Consider the following 16,863-nt stretch of genomic DNA (forward strand, 5'->3'; position numbering starts at 1 on the left):
GGGCTCCTCTTGGCTGCGGTGCACGGGCTTCTCATTGCAGTGGCTTCTCTTGTTGCGGAGCATGGGCTCTAGGCACGCAGGCTTCCGTAGTCGTGGCACGTGGGCTCGGTTGATGTGGCACACGGGCTCTAGAGCGCAGGCTCAGTAGTTGTGGCACGCGGGCTTAGTTACTCCGTGGCACGTGGGATCTTCCCAGGCCAGGGCTCGAACCCATGTCCCCTGCATTCGCAGGCATATTCTTAACTACCGCTCCACCAGGGAAGCCCAATAATTCAGTTTTTTATAAAGAGAAGTTTCCTAATATTATTCCAAAATTTTAAAAATATGTAGTTGGATAACACTATGAAAAATTAACTGATATATTCTTTTATTATTTCTCTTTGCTCCCTGGATTTTTTTTCCTCATCCAGTCAGCTAGGCACTGTGAGCTCACTGCATTAGGAAGGTAAAGACTCAGCAGAAATGAGGGAGAAAAAAAGAAAATTCTCAGCTTTGGAATGTTCACAACGGAGGCCACAGTAGAAGAGGTGAGAATTCTGTGAACAAAAAATAAATGTCGTCTCAAATGCAAAAATGTATTCTCTGCACTGGGAGGCAGGAGAGGGAGGGAGGGAAGGACTGAAGGAGAGAGATCAGTGTGGCCAGGGACATGGAAACTGTGCTTGAGGACGATAGGCCCAGGAAGAGAATCAGAATCTGGAGAAGGTTCAGCCTGCACGTGATCATTGCCTCCAGCCAGCACCCTCATCTCAGACGTTGGGAAATTCAGAGAGAGAGTGGGAGTACGTCAGGAGGGCCACGCGCAGAGTCTGTGTGGCAGGGGTTGTGGCCGTTCCCTATTTGTGAGGAGTCCCCAGCAATTTGCAGGCCTCTTCTGGAAAATGCTGGCGGACGTCTCTAGTGCTTATGTGAAAGCTTGTTCACAAACCTTGAAAGATACAGATGTAGCTGACAGATAGATGCATAGATAGAAAAATGTCATTAAATCAAAGCTCCAGGAAAGGTTTGGAAAATGCCCTTTATTGCATAGGACGCTTCTATTGTCATATGATGTTAGACTGAGTGCCGGTCCCTTCATCCTCCTTCAGACCACGGCATTCTGTCTGCTACTCTCCCGAGGGTCCTTTCTTCTCCCTGGAAGGGATAAAGCAAATGAGGTAGAACAGGAAGAGACAAGAAGCACTCCAAGCTCTGCTGGTCAGGGTTACCCTCCAGCATTGCCTTAATGCTCAGAGCCACACACACCACAGTGAGCTTGGCTCCAGATCAACTACCACGCCACGAAGGTTCTGGAACATTTCCATATCTCGGGGGACCTCATTTCCACGTGACTCTCTTTCCTATTCCCCTTTGTCACAGAAGGCTAGGTCCAGTGGTCAGGGTGAGATCTCGGCTCAGGCCCAAGGCTCTCAGACCTCAAAGTTCTGGTCCTGCAAGGGCCCCTGTCCTCTCTTGAGACCACTCCTGGCTCTCTCTGCCGAGAAGGAGCTGCTGGCAGTACGTCCTCTAAGAGTTGAGGTCCATCGTGCAGACCCTGAGAAAACTCCTAGGAAAAGGCTCCACCTTCTTGTTTACGTCAACAGAGGTCAATGCCTTTGTTAGTGCTGGGTGTGTCCCATTTGATGCAACTGCAGAGCCATTAGGTCAACCAGCACATGTGTGCGGCCCCTTCCCTTAGACTCCTCTGGGCCCTCGTGACATAGGCTCAGAAGACTGCCAGCCTCAAGCCTTACCTCTTCCAAGGGACGGCCACACCGTCTTCCAGGATCTTCTGTCCCATGAATCTCAGTTGCTGTTTGGAACTCAAAGGAGAGAAAAGACCCTGCCTGCGGGGTCTCTTTGGGCTGGGGCCTTCCCCCGTGGGCTGCTCTCCCTCATTCTCCTTTTCTTCTTGCTTCTCTTCATCCTCCTCCTCCTCCTCCTCCTCCTCGTTCTCCTCCTCCTCCTCCTCCTCCTCCTCCTCCTCCTCAGGGGTGCTCTCGGATTCCACATTGCCCATCCACTGGGCCATGTTGAGATGAAAGACACGGGAGCTGAAGCCCTGCAGGACGCCGAACTTCACGTGCTGCTGGAGGATCTCCAAGGTGGGGAAGACCCGGCAGCAAGCCATGCACCTGAAGCTAGTCTCCATGGTCAGCACACAGTCTGCTGTCTTAGCGCTGGGTCTCTCCTCGACAGCAGGTGGCCCTGATGGGCTGCCTGGCTCTGCCCTTTCCTCATACTCTTTCTCCTCCCCAGTGGGCTCACTGTCAGACAGGAGGCTTTTGGTGGACACATCAGAAGAGGGGTCAGTGGCTACTGCGCACACATCCTCAGGAAGGGTCACTTCTGCTATCGTCAGCTGCTTTTCAGGCAACTCCAAGGGTTTCTTTGTCTTCCAGGAGACAGCGACACCCTTGTTCACTTGTACCTGCATGTAGTATATTTTCATGCCCCTTTCCTCTTTGTCTGGGTGCAGATAGTTCTTACAGGGTGAAGAGGGTGAGGAGGAGACACAGTGTGATGGGGAAGCGGTCTCTCCTTCTTTCTGATCCTGGGCTAGGGGTGGTCTAGGCTGGGCAGTGTCTCGATGAAATCTCCGGATTCCTGAAAAAGGAAATGAAAATCATAATAACATGCATGGGCCATGCCGGAAGCTGAGGGAGCAGGTGTGGTAGACGAGAGAGGGACATTGGCACGACATAGCTATGTCGTGAGATTGGTGTCTGTGGGCCGTAGGACGGAGTGGTGTATCGGCTGTCATCTGTGGGCTTTTAATGTGCGTGGGGGTGTATACTGAAGCGGTGTCTATATACAGGGTTGTGGAGTATGGTGGTGAGGGCTGTAGTATGTGAGGGATGCGGCTGGATGCGTGTACGACGAGGAGTGTGAGTTTGGGAATATCGGTGGTGCATTCCTTGTGGAATGGGGCTGTGGTGCAGGAGAGTACTGTGGAGCACGTGCTTGGGGTTGATGTGCACTGAGAAGGGCTGTGCCTGGAGGGCACGTGTATGTGTGAGCTGTGTACACCTGAGCTGGATGGTCCTGCTCTCAGGCTGGAGGTGTATAATGCAGAACTCTGTCCTTCTCTGGAAGCAAAGGCAAAGACAAAGCCTACATTTTCCTCTGAAGATGCTTAATCTGGTCCCTCTTCCCTCCACCTCAAGCCCAGACCTTTCCGGCCCCTGCTTCTTGACTTCCCCACCATGGTAGTAGCAGTATTCACACACACACTCCCAGACTCAGCTGGCATCCATGCCCTCGGAACAGCTCAGCCATCCTGCCCAGGCTCCTCCACAGAGCCCTCATCACCTCTGATGACCCTGGATTTCCTCTCAGCCTCCCTGGGATCTGTGTGCCTCCTGCCTCACAGCCAAGCACCCCCTCACCTGAGGAGCCCCGCGCCCTTACCAGCGTAGCTGAGCTTGCGCAGAGTAGAAGTACAGAAGAAGTATTTAGAGGCAGAGGAGACCTCCCCTGCCCCTGGGCTGCAGCCTTGGGCCACCACAGTGGATCCAAGCCGAGGGGGATCCTCTTGTGACTTCGAGATTCCTGAGGGAGGAATGAAAGGCTCAGGGTGGGTTCATCAGTCCTCTGTCCACAGATATTTACTGAGTGTGTGACACGTGTCAGGTGCAGTGGATACACACAGTTGAGAGTGTGGTTCCCAGTGGATCCTCCAGGATTTAATTCCAATCAATACTTATTCTCTCACTGTCTAGTTGGTAATGTAGGCCTCGGTGGTGACTGTGAGTGTGTGGGAAGAGTGAGTGATGTGTATCAGTTAAGTCTGTGGTAAGTGTGGGGTTGGCATGGGGAGCACAGTGCAGACGTGTCTATCTGTGTCTGTGGCCTTTGTGTGCATGGTTTCTGTTCACAAGTCAGGAATTCTGGGACATGTAACTTTTCCTCATTACATGGTGTGGCTTGTATTTATGGTGCGTGTTCATTCATTCATTCACCAAGATTCAGTAAGCAGCTACTCCTGTGTATCCGGCACTCTTCCATTGTTGTAGTCTTTGGTAACGCTGCACATTCTAGTAGGGGAAGACACACACTGAACAAAACTACAATAAATATATAATACATCAGCTGGTGGTAAGTATATATGGGTTGCCAGACTTAGCGAACAAGAATACAAGGCACCCAGTTAAATTTCAGTTTCAGATAAACCCAGAATAATTTTTTAGTGTAAGTATTCCCATGCAGTATTTGGCCTGACTTAGTTTTAGTGTAAGTAGGGCCCATACAATATGTGGGACATACGGATACTGAAAAATTACTTGTTGTTTATCTGGAATTCAAATTGAACTGGATAGCCCATATTTTCTCTGGCAATCCTGACATGGGTTACTGAGACTGTGGTTTCCTGTGGTTTGTACAAAGCGGGTCTGGCATTACTCAAGAATGTGTTATAAGGGTGGTGTGTATGACACGTGACTGGTTCTTACAGACGTATTTAGAGATGGCTGAAGTTAGCTGTGTTTCTGCAAGAGTTGAGGAAATACATGTATATATAGTGTGTGTGTGTGTGTGTGTGTGTGTCCTATATATATAGTGTGTGTGTCTATATACATATCTCATCTCCAGCGTTTGCTGTTGGAGGAGAGGATTGTGATACAGGTGGGTTGTATGAGAACGTAGTATAGGAGGGATGCGTGTATATACCTCCATGTGCTGTGTGTTGTTTACTAAGGAAGTTATATGTGGGGTGTGTGATATTTTTGCTGTATCAGAGTGTACATGGGTGTATGAGTTACTGTCTCCTAAAACACCCCTAACAAGAATTCTGTATACACTCCTAGGTACGCCGAGTGTCAGCCAGCTCCAGGCAGGGTGACAAGAACTTTACCACACAGATGTTATATCTGGTAAGCACTCTACCCCCATTCATCTCGCTCTTCTCTGCACTACCACACACACACACGCACACACACACACACACACAGTCACTCTCTCACACACAAACACACAGGAACATAGAGCAAAATATTCTGAATGGTCAGGGGCAGTCATTGCCTTCCCCAGCCTGTCCCAGCCACTGCCTGGAAATCTGCCTGCTGTCTAGAGCTCCATTCCCAGGGCCCATCCTACAGTCTCCAGGGCCCTGGGCCTGGTAGGAGCTACCGGGCTCTAATCTGGGGCAGAGGCCTCTAGCTGGAGCTCTGGGGTGACCACCCCTCTCCCAGGGCAAGCTACTCGCCTACATTTAATGCACGCAGGCACCACGTGGCCCGTGGCTCTCAGAGCTCCCCGCAGAACCCTGAGGACATTTCTCACCCTCGCTCACGCGGTCTCACTCTCTGGAAAACCCTTCCCTTCCCTTGATCTCCTTTGGGAAATTCTTCCTGTTGAAGGAATAAATCCTCCTTGCTTTCAATATGACACCATCCCTAGACAAACAATCTTCTTTCAAAGTGCATTCCACTTGTCAAGATATTTTTCAACAGGGCCTTCAACTCATGGGGCTTCTCTTTCCACGTTGGTAAAAGAGGCCAAGCAACTGATGGGTCTCTCTCAGCATCCTTGCATCCTTCACATCCCCCACCTCATGTCCCCAGGGAAAGATCCAAGAGAATAAGAGAGAAATCGGGGACTGAGAAAAGCTGCATCTCTAGGTCTGTGCAAGCAGGATGCAGCCTGCTGTGAGTCCAACAAAGCTCCAGGCCCGGCTGCCCCAGGAGAGAGTCCTCAGACCAGCGGAGCTGACCTCCCATCTCCCAGGGGGCATCTGGCCATTCTGTGCCGTCTCACACCACAGGGACCCTACGGATAGATACGGCAGCATCAGTGAGACAAGGTCTCTCGTTCCCTGCTTCACAGGTGACACGTTCTCAGTCCCCCGCTTCCTAGAGAAGGTTCAGTTTGGCAGAAACCCATGTGCCCCAGACAAGTTGCCCCCCACATACCTCCTCCGTTCTCGGCAGTTTCCTGGGACTCTTCATTTTCCAGATGTTTCCTCTTTTGTCGCCGTTCCATCGTACCAACTAGAAGTCTCCCTTAGAAGATGCCTCAAGAGATGTCCAACTCCTCCTCTTCCCTACAGGTTGGCCCTTCTTGGCTCTTGGGCAATCCGTTGAAATGATTCAATACAAATAAAATGGTCAAGTCTCCTAAATGGCTGAAAAACTTGTACCACTTAGTGAACCAGCAGTACTGCCTAGTGCTCACCAGGGCTGTTATGTTTGCAAGGTTGCCAGGCGCACAGTGGAATTCTGTGACCTCAGTGATGACATCAGAGCATTCGGTGGACCTAGGTTGAGCACAGTGTCTGCAGTAGCACACGCCCCATTTTCAAGAACAATTCCTTTTTCCCAGCCGAAGCTTTCCCTTTGAAATAGAAAGGTTCATACCATATCTATTATAAATTGTATCATACCATGTCTATTATAAAATTCACATTTTGATTGGAGATCTTTTAATGTCTTTTCTAGAGAGATTTAATATGAATATTTTAAATGGTCTCCAGTTTCCCTGTGGATTATTGACATTTTAAACTCTGCACTTCAATTTTCCCTCAATACGTGTAATTTTGTCACGGCTATTTCTGTACTTAAAGATGAGGAACTATATAATTGATTTCTTCATTTTTTCCCCATCTCTTTCCAAGGTACTGCATTTGATTGTGTCTTGCGACTGAGTGAAAAATGCTAGTCCTTGAGTCAGGACATTGGGCCCTTTAGCAAATAACTCAACCTATCTGGGCTTCAGCTTCTGTATGTGCGATCAAGAGGCTTGGACTAGCTGACTTTTCAAATGCTGTGTTTCTTTGATTCACTCTCACTTACTGATCTGCTCCGTAAGAAGTGGGTCTGTTCTCATAAAGTAACAACAGTCTTTTCCTAACCTTGGGTTGGGCGGAGTTTATCTGTTCGTACTCAGTTTGTTAGTTATATTGCCTTCTACGTATGCTTAGCTCTAAATAATTTATATAGCTCTTGTGAAAATTTTTAGATCTTCTTTTTTTCTTATTTTCTTTTACAGTTTCTAATTTGTTATCGCCAGTGTAGAAGAGCCTGATTGACTTCTAAAATTTATTGATCTTGTATGTGTGTGCCTTGTTGAACCATCTTATTAGTTCCTGCTAGTTTATCTGTGGGTTCTTTTGGGTCTCCTAGATAAATGAGCATATTAAATGTAAATAATGTGTTCTTTGGATAAAGTTTATTTTCTTGCATCTCTATGTATAGAAGCAATATGTTGAATTGATTTAAATATTTAAATATTACATACCTGTTATCACAATCTAACATTCTTTATCTTATTTTCTTTCAATCAATATTATGTTTTCAAGATTTATCCACGTGAATCCATATAGATCTAGGTCTTTGATTTTTGACTGTTTGATATTATTTGATCACATGCATATAGCATCATTTATTTTCCATTCAAGCATTTTTGGACAATTGGATTGTTTCCCTCCCTTCTCTAGAACAAACAACATTTCCTAGAATATCCCTGAAGATGTCTGACAGTCGAGAAGGGCCAGGCTGCCCGAAGGACTGCTACTTGCTTTTTGCCACGTTCCAACAGGCCGTCTCCAGCCAGCAATTTGAAGCACAGCTGAAATGAGAACTGCCCCAAATGTGAAGATCTTAGGAGCTTCCTAGAAGGTGGGAGGTTAATGATAGGCATCCTGCTGGGATCCCAGGGGAGTCTGAGCTGGCCTGAAGCTCATCTTCCTCCTCCACCTCTCAAGAGAAATGTGGAGGAAAGGAGACTTCAAAAACTGTGAGCAGGCAGAGGGAGAGATATTGGGGGCCGAAGCTGTAACTGAGGTCTTGGAGTGGGCTGTGAGCACGCAGAGCCTCTAGAGAGCCAGGCTCTGCCTTCTGAGGACTTCTCCCCTAAGGCTGCTCATAATTCACGTGATACCAGCCATATAGAGCCGACTTGGCCCACACTGTCACAGAAAGCCTTATCAGAATCTCTTCTTCTTCATACACTCTTGTGTCTGTTACTTGGTTATTGCCTTTGGTACTCCACTGATGTGAACCAGAGTCGCCGGGGGATGGAGGACACTAGTGACCCATCTTGCTCTGTGGCCTCAGTCCACAGCTTGAGGGTAAGGGAAGAGGCCAAATGAAGGTTAAGAAGGAAAGATGGAGTTTGAAGAGAAGACCTGAGTTAAGGGTGTCTTCTCAAGTCCTGATGACTGAAATGTAGCTCCAGTACCTGAAGTCCTGCTTGTTCTCAAGGCTGACCGCGGGGCTGGGTGCACTCAGTGAAGGAACCGTATACACTTAGTATTTCCTTGCTTGCTCACACTTGCCCTCCTCTGATACACCCTCTGCAAGACTGATCTTCCCCTGAAACAACTTTCCACCTGCCACTGTTATCTCATGAACATTTGCTTCCCCTTCCTAGTGTCCCCCTAGAATGCCATTGCAGCCAATTCATAATTTGATAATCATGCTGCTTACCATATTCTCAGCAACTTCTGATAAATTTTATTCACTTTATTCCATAGTCTTCACCCATCAATAATCTTCCTTAACTTCCTAGCTGCAGGTTAACCCATTCGGAATCATTTCTTTTTCTTTCTCTTCTTTGGCAAATCCTTTCTATCTTTTAAGGTCTTTTTCTTGTCTCTCTACCATCTTGCCTTCGTGAACTCTTTTTTTTTTTTTTCGTTTATATAACCTTTCAATCTCCTTCCCCAATTTCCTCATAAACATTGAGAGTTTATTCCTCACACGTTAGACAGCGGTTTATGAATGGCCAGGCATAATCGACTCAGAATGAGTTGGCAACCCCGAGGTACCTGTCTTGCTGGGGAGCCACAGGTGAAGGGCTGTCTGCTGGACACATGTTTGCATGGAGTCAGGCTGAGTGGCCTCAGGGTGTTTGCCCTGCACTTGTGTGTGTTTCTCCCTAGTTGGTTTCCTTGTCCAGCCACCTGTGACCTCCCTCCATCCAGCCCAGGGAATCCTTCTCATCACAGGGGTAGGATGTTTGTCTCATTTTCCATCACATCCTTTCCCCAATGTTTGGTTGTGAGTTGTTCCCATTCCAAAGACCTTTCCTCTTTGAAGAGAAAAGAGAAAATCTTTTTTCTCCTTTCCTCTCACTTCACTTCTGCTCTATTATCTCCTCCGTCCAGAATGGCCCACTGACTCACATGGGTGTAGATCCGAAGATGGCAAGAACTGCCAGCAATTCTGAGATAATAATACGGATGGATCAGGAAAACTTGAAAACCTTATTGGGCTTCCCTGGTGGAGCGGTAGTTAAGAATATGCCTGCGAATGCAGGGGACATGGGTTCGAGCCCTGGCCTGGGAAGATCCCACGTGCCACGGAGTAACTAAGCCCACGCGCCACAACTACTGAGCCTGCGCTCTAGAGCCCATTTGTCACAACTACTGAGCCCACGTGCCACAACTACGGAAGCCTGCGTGCCTAGAGACCATGCTCCGCAACAAGAGAAGCCACTGCAATGAGAAGCCCGTGCACCGCAGCCAAGAGGAGCCCCGGCGCACTGCAACTAGAGAACGCCCGCTAGCAGCAACAAAGACCCAATGCAGCCCAAAATAAATTAATTAATTTAAAAAAATTGAATTAGTTTCAAGGGTACAATGTATAAACGTACAATAAAAGCCCCCCTTCATAACCCCCCAACCCCACTCTCAAGATGGAATAGATATGCTGTGATACAATTTATAGCCATAGTACTACTACTCCTCCCACCACATCCGAAATCCTCTGAGCCAGGTGCAGCAGCTTCCTTTCACAATGCTAGGACCCGCCACAAGACAGATGATAATCCCTTTGGATATTTCAAGTAGTGGCACCAGGGGAACAGTACATGGGAAATGCCACTGACAGCTCAGAATATCCATGGCATTTCTAGAGCCTCGGCACTGCTCTCGCTCTGGGAATGAAGGTCCAAAAAGCACATCGGAGAATGTTCATAGTTGTAAACAAGCTCCACCTTTGAAACACAATCTACATAGAACCACATATACAAGCCTGCACGATGGATGAAGCCAAGGTCTCCTCCATGATTTCCCTTCTGACCACCTTATTGTCTCCTCAACCATAAAAGGTGAACTTGAAACTCAGGACCTTGCCTTGTCGCCAGAAACATCCAAGCTTGGATCAGTCTTTCTAAGACCAGATACTTGCTCTCTGAACTATTAGAGACTTGTCCCATACACACAGGTAGAACAGGATTATTTCTATCTACCTGGGGACCTGGAGTCTTTCACATTGCTCCTGTTAAAACTCTCACAACAGCAAAACTTTACCTACAAAGGGTTCAAGCTATGACACTCCCAATTTCCACAAACCTCCTCAGCTCTTGTGAGTCACATGCAGCCAATTCCAGGAATTGGAAACATGGTTGTGAGGATGAAACTGACTTTGGGGCTCCCCTTGGATATGGTCTTCCAGACTTACCAAAAGGCCATTAAGAGGAAGGTTTACCCCACCTCAGGGAAACCCGAGGCAGTACTTGCAGTCAAGGGCTGGCCATGGCTTCTGAGCTACATCCAAAAAGAATTTCATACTGTACCTGGATCTGCTGAAGCCATTTCTGACTGTCCGAGAGCCAGCATGTACCGCTCCTCAACTGCCTCCATTGTGGATCATCAGTAGGGCTGTCAGATTTAGTAAATAAAAGTACAGGATACCCAGTTAAACTTGAACTTCACATGAATAATAAGTCATTATTTTTAGTATAAGTAGATCCTATGAACTATTTGGGGCATACTTATCTTAAAAATATACTTGTTGTTTTTCTGACATTCATATTTATCTAAACAGCCTATATTTTATCTGTCAACCCTACCCTTCAGAAATGAAGGAGGCTCATAGAGATCCAGGAGACGCCTCAGCGCCTCCTCAGCTTTTATTTCTATGTCCTGGACAGCGAGCACGCACCTTCCACTCCCAGTCATTGGCTAGAATGGAGGATATTCTCTGTTTTAGAGCTTTTTCTACTTGTCATTGTTATTATCTTCCTTATTTTAAAGAGATGTTTATTTTCTCCCAAACTTAATAGCTCATCCAAAAGTATTTCAAAGTTCATTAGACAAGGGAAAAACAACATGGTTCTGAAAAGTGAAGGAAACCGTCTGGTGTTTAGTCAAGAAGTAGTAGGGAGATTGAAAAAGCCAAACTTAATAAGCAAATCTCTCCAAGGGTATTTTCAGAGCTTGATACCCTCCCACACCCTGAAAATATTTTTACATCAAGAATGTAGAACTGCTAACCAAATGTAAGGCTCCCATATGATTCTATCAAACTGAGGATGCTTCTTTACTAAGCAGTGAGCAAACTTGCTGCCCCAGGGACCTTGGCAGTTGCAAGGTAGGGCTCTTCCCTTTGGGATGGAAACAGCAAGTTTTCCTGTGGTCTACACACTGGCCCCCAAAATACTACACTCCCAATACTTGTCAACTTTAAGTATTTTTCTACATATCTCCATTTTTCTGTTACTATTTGGACTACATCCTAGACTTGACACTACGTAAATTGCATTCAAGAAGCTATTTTTAAAAGTTGGTAGGAAACCTTAAATCTATAGCTTGCAGTCCCTGGCTTACTTTCATCCAGGTGCATAAGGGTTTTCAAAAGTAGTCAGGTTAGTTACCCCATATCACAGCCCCACGCTTGTGTCACAGGTATAAAAATGGAACATGCTATTTAAGGTTTTAGTTGCCAAATCATCAAGCCTCCCAGACAGAGGCAATAGAGCAAAATGATTACAGAGGCATGGATTTTGATTTGCTCCAGTGTCTTGGGCAAGTCACTTGGCCTCTGTATTTATTTGTACTTATCTGCACTTATCTGTCTCTTGGGGGTCATAATTGTACCTGGTCCATGGGTACGTTGTACCAATGATCTGTAAGGTAGTAACAAGAAACCGACACAGAGTAAGCACTCCACAGACATTGGCTATTAGCTATTGGAAATAGTTCTCCGTGAAACAGATGACTTTATCAGTGCATGACACGGTGGGAGACAGTGAATCACAGAATCACAGCATGTTGAAAGTGACCTAGTTCACACTCTTATGTGAAAAGAAGAAAAGTGTGCATGGGTAGAAAATGTCTGAAACTTTACCTAACAAATAGTTCATCATGTTAGCATGGAGGATTAGAATAAATCAGGAAAGGAGGAAAGAAAAACTTGAGTGTCATTCAATTTCTCTATCATTTGTGTTTCTACACTGAGACTCTGAATACACTGGAAGTGCAAATTTTTTTAATGTGGCGGGATAAAGGTTTTCAAGTTTTCCTGATCCATCCATATTATTATCTCAGAATTGCTGGCAGTTCTTGCCATCTTCGGATCTACACCCATGTGAGTCAGTGGGCCATTCTGGATGGAGGAGATAATAGAGCAGAAGTGAAGTGAGAGGAAAGGAGAAAAAAGATTTTCTCTTTTCTCTTCAAAGAGAAAAGGTCTTTGGAATGGGAACAACTCACAACCAAACTTTGGGGAAAGGATGTGATGGAAAATGAGACAAACATCCTACCCCTGTGATGAGAAGGATTCCCTGGGCTGGATGGAGGGAGGTCACAGGTGGCTGGACAAGGAAACCAACTAGAGAGAAACACACACAAGTGCAGAGCAAACACCCTGAGGCCACTCAGCCTGACTCCATGCAAACATATGTCCAGCAAACAGCCCTTCACCTGTGGCTCCCCAGCAAGACAGGTACCTCGGTGTTGCCAACTCATTCTGAGTCCGTTATGCCTGGCCATTCATAAACCGCTGTCTAACGTGTGAGGAATAAACTCTCAATGTTTATGAGGAAATTGGGGAAGGAGATTGAAAGGTTACATAAACGAAAAAAAAAAAGAGTTCACGAAGGCAAGATGGTAGAGAGACAAGAAAAAGACCTTAAAATATAGAAAGGATTTGGCAAAGAAGAGAAAGAAAAAGAAATGATTCCGAATGGGTTAACCTGCAGCTAGGAAGTTAAGGAAGATTATTGATGGGTGAAGACTATGGAATAAAGTGAATAAAATTTATCAGAAGTTGCTGAGAATATGGTAAGCAGCATGATTATCAAATTATGAATTGGCTGCAATGGCATTCTAGGGGGACACTAGGAAGGGGAAGCAAATGTTCATGAGATGACAGTGGCAGGTGGAAAGTTGTTTCAGGGGAAGATCAGTCTTGCAGAGGGTGTATCAGAGGAGGGCAAGTGTGAGCAAGCAAGGAAATACTAAGTGTATACGGTTCCTTCACTGAGTGCACCCAGCCCCGCGGTCAGCCTTGAGAACAAGCAGGACTTCAGGTACTGGAGCTACATTTCAGTCAACAGGACTTGAGAAGTCACCCTTAACTCAGGTCTTCTCTTCAAACTCCATCTTTCCTTCTTAACCTTCATTTGGCCTCTTCCCTTACCCTCAAGCTGTGGACTGAGGCCACAGAGCAAGATGGGTCACTAGTGTCCTCCATCCCCCGGCGACTCTGGTTCACATCAGTGGAGTACCAAAGGCAATAACCAAGTAACAGACACAAGAGTGTATGAAGAAGAAGAGATTCTGATAAGGCTTTCTGTGACAGTGTGGGCCAAGTCGGCTCTATATGGCTGGTATCACGTGAATTATGAGCAGCCTTAGGGGAGAAGTCCTCAGAAGGCAGAGCCTGGCTCTCTAGAGGCTCTGCGTGCTCACAGCCCACTCCAAGACCTCAGTTACAGCTTCGGCCCCCAATATCTCTCCCTCTGCCTGCTCACAGTTTTTGAAGTCTCCTTTCCTCCACATTTCTCTTGAGAGGTGGAGGAGGAAGATGAGCTTCAGGCCAGCTCAGACTCCCCTGGGATCCCAGCAGGATGCCTATCATTAACCTCCCACCTTCTAGGAAGCTCCTAAGATCTTCACATTTGGGGCAGTTCTCATTTCAGCTGTGCTTCAAATTGCTGGCTGGAGACGGCCTGTTGGAAGGTGGCTAAAAGCAAGTAGCAATCCTTCGGGCAGCCTGGCCCTTCTCGACTGTCAGACATCTTCAGGGATATTCTAGGAAATATTGTTTGTTCTAGAGAAGGGAGGGAAACAATCCAATTGTCCAATAATGCTTGAATGGAAAATAAATGATGCTATATGCATGTGATCAAATAATATCAAACAGTCAAAAATCAAAGACCTAGATCTATATGGATTCACGTGGATAAATCTTGAAAACATAATATTGATTGAAAGAAAATAAGATAAAGAATGTTAGATTGTGATAACAGGTATGTAAGTATTTAAATATTTAAATCAATTCAACATATTGCTTCTATATAGAGAGATGCAAGAAAATAAACTTTATCCAAAGAACACATTATTTACATTTAATATGCTCATTTATTTAGGAGACCCAAAAGAACCCACAGATAAACTAGCAGGAACTAATAAGACGGTTCAACAAGGCACACACATACAAGATCAAGAAATTTTAAAACTCAATCAGGCTCCTCTACACTGGCGATAACAAATTAGAAACTGTAAAAGAAAATAAGAAAAAAAGAAGATCTAAAAATAGTCACAAGAGCCATATAAATTATTTAGAGCTAAGCATACATAGAAGGCAATATAACTAACAAACTGAGTACGAACAGTTAAACTCCGCCCAACCCAAGGTTAGGAAAAGACTGTTGTTACTTTATGAGAACAGACCCTCTTCTTACGGAGCAGATCAGTAAGTGAGAGTGAATCAAAGAAACACAGCATTTGAAAAGTCAGCTAGTCCAAGCCTCTTGATCGCACATACAGAAGCTGAAGCCCAGATAGGTTGAGTTACTTGGTAAAGGGCCCAATGTCCTGACTCAAGGACTAGCATTTTTCACTCAGTCGCAAGACACAATCAAATGCAGTACCTTGGAAAGAGATGGGGAAAAAATGAAGAAATCAAGTATATAGTTCCTCATCTTTAAGTACAGAAATAGCCGTGACAAAATTACACGTATTGAGGGAAAATTGAAGTGCAGAGTTTAAAATGTCAATAATCCACAGGGAAACTGGAGACCATTTAAAATATTCATATTAAATCTCTCTAGAAAAGACATTAAAAGATCTCCAATCAAAATGTGAATTTTATAATAGACATGGTATGATACAATTTATAATAGATAAGGTATGAACCTTTCCCTTTCACGGGAAAGGTTCGGCTGGGAAAAAGGAATTGTTCTTGAAAATGGGGCCTGTGCTACTGCAGACACTGTGCTCAACCTAGGTCCACCGAATGCTCTGATGTCAGCACTGAGGTCACAGAATTCCACTGTGTGCCTGGCAACCTTGCAAACATAACAGCCCTGGTGATCACTAGGCAGTACTGCTGGTTCACTAAGTGGTACAAGTTTTTCAGCCATTTAGGAGACTTGACTATTTTTGTTTGTATTGAATCATTTCAATGGATTGCCCAAGAGCCAAGAAGGGCCAACCTGTAGGGAAGAGGAGGAGTTGGACATCTCTTGAGGCATCTTCTAAGGGAGACTTCTAGTTGGTACGATGGAACGGCGACAAAAGAGGAAACATCTGGAAAATGAAGAGTCCCAGGAACCTGCCGAGAACGGAGGAGGTATGTGGGGGGCAACTTGTCTGGGGCACATGGGTTTCTGCCAAACTGAACCTTCTCTAGGAAGCGGGGGACTGAGAACGTGTCACCTGTGAAGCAGGGAGCGAGAGACCTTGTCTCACTGATGCTGCCGTATCTATCTGGAGGGCCCCTGTGGTGTAAGACGGCACAGAACGGCCAGATGCCCCCTGGGAGATGGGAGGTCAGCTCCGCTGGTCTGAGGACTCTCTCCTGGGGCAGCCGGGCCTGGAGCTTTGTCGGACTCACAGCAGGCTGCATCCTGCTTGCACAGACCTAGAGGTGCAGCTTTTCTCAGTCCCCGATTTCTCTCTTATTCTCTTGGATCTTTCCCTGGGGTCATGAGGTGGGGGATGTGAAGGATGCAAGGATGCTGAGAGAGACCCATGAGTTGCTTGGCCTCTTTTACCAAAGTGGAAAGAGAAGCCCCATGAGTTGAAGGCCGTGTTGAAAAATATCTTGACAAGTGGAATGTACTTTGAAAGAAGATTGTTTGTCTAGGGATGGTGTCATATTGAAAGCAAGGAGGATTTATTCCTTCAACAGGAAGAATTTCCCAAAGGAGATCAAGGGAAGGGAAGGGTTTTCCAGAGACTGAGACCGCGTGAGCGGGGGTGAGAAATGTCCTCAGGGTCCTGTGGGGAGCTGAGAGCCACGGGCCACGTGGTGCCTGTGTGCATTAAACGTAGGCGAGTAGCTTGCCCTGGGAGAGGGGTGGTCACCCCAGAGCTCCAGGTAGAGCCCTCTGCCCCAGATTAGAGCCCAGTAGCTCCTACCAGGCCCAGGGCCCTGGAGACTGTAGGATGGACCCAGGGAATGGAGCTCTACACAGCAGGCAGATTTCCAGGCAGTGGCTGAGACAGGCTGGGGAAGGCAATGACTGCACCTGACCATTCAGAATATTTTGCTCTATGTTCCTGTGTGTTTGTGTGTGTGTGTGTGTCTGTGTGTGTGTGTGTGGTAGTGCAGAGAAGAGCGAGATGAATGGGGTTAGAGTGCTTACCAGATATAAAGTCTGCATGGTAAAGTTCTTGTCACCCTGCCTGGACCTGGCTGACACTCGGTGTACGTAAGAGTGTATACAGAATTGTTGTTAGGGGTGTTTTATGAGACAGTAACTCATACACCCATGTACACTCTGATGCAGCAAAAATATCACACACCCCACATATAACTTCCTTAGTAAACCACACACAGCACATGGAGGTATATACACGGATCCCTCCTGTACTACGTTCTCATACAACCCACCTGTATCACAATCCTCTCCTCCAACACCAAACGCTGGAGATGAGATATGTATATAGACACACACACTATATATATAGGACACACACACACACACACACAC

This window comes from Mesoplodon mirus, assembly GCF_964341445.2.
Source record: "Mesoplodon mirus genome assembly, chromosome: 10".
In the NCBI taxonomy this organism is placed as follows: domain Eukaryota; kingdom Metazoa; phylum Chordata; class Mammalia; order Artiodactyla; family Ziphiidae; genus Mesoplodon; species Mesoplodon mirus.